Source organism: Aptenodytes forsteri, unplaced genomic scaffold, assembly GCF_000699145.1.
Source record: "Aptenodytes forsteri isolate BGI_AS27 unplaced genomic scaffold, ASM69914v1 Scaffold243, whole genome shotgun sequence".
Classification (NCBI taxonomy): domain Eukaryota; kingdom Metazoa; phylum Chordata; class Aves; order Sphenisciformes; family Spheniscidae; genus Aptenodytes; species Aptenodytes forsteri.
Genome location: NW_008795314.1, coordinates 2,538,898 through 2,539,839, shown reverse-complemented (window position 1 = coordinate 2,539,839; position 942 = coordinate 2,538,898).

Here is a 942-nt window from a genome sequence, read left to right as displayed (position 1 = left end):
GCTGGGTGGTGCTCAGTTGCCGACTGAAGTTAAACCACAACACACAGCCAGTACAGAAAGGCAACAGCTTTTAGCTGCTGCAGCGGGGAATCAAGGCCCCAGCAACAGGCCTTCTCTTGGCAGCCGTCTTGAGACAACTTTGTGACACTGAGAAATCACTTACAAACCTCACCGTACTGCAGCCTCCTGCCCATACAATACAGACACGAAGTGCTAGCAAGTAATGGCTACCACCCAGCGCAGGTGCTGTGTGACAACCAGTGCCCCAAGTGTGAGGCATGCACCGGCTGCCATCGACAGCCCGGAGGCCCATCGGCCTCCATGGCAGCTGTAGGCACTGGGGCTGGCCAGGCATGGGGGGCAGCCGGGAGAGGCTCCCTGTTACAGACAGGGGCTGCTCCCACCCTCCCTTGCCCCTCAGCCTGGAGCAACAGGCAGCCCTGCCAGGCCCTAGTGTGCAAGGGGCCGCGTCTACCTCTCCCAGAGCATGTCTAACAAACTGCCACCAACTGTGCCCGGTAAAGCTCTTCCACACACCCAGCCTCGCCCTAAAGCATTTCGCCTCCCTCCTCTGCCAACACGCGAGTTTTTTTCCTCTTTCCTTTTATACGGTTAAAGCCATACAACCTAAGAAAAGGTCGACACTCTTACTTCGGCAGCACTCACAGAGCCTAGCCACCATCTTGAATGCGGGCACTACGCCGCCATCTTGGGCGAGGCTCTTCCTTTTCCACTCACACATAAAGCCCCAGGAAGGTTTAGTTAGCCACTTCTTTGCCCTCACTCAAAATGGCCGCCAGCGCAGCCGATCCTTCTTAAGCCGGGCGTCGCGCCGGCGCGCCCCAGCGGCCGCTCTGGCCGCGCTCTATGGTTCGGGGCGGCGGGGCTGCAGGAAGCGGAGGCGCCCGGGCGGTCCCATTCAAAGCGGGTCCGTGCGGGTGT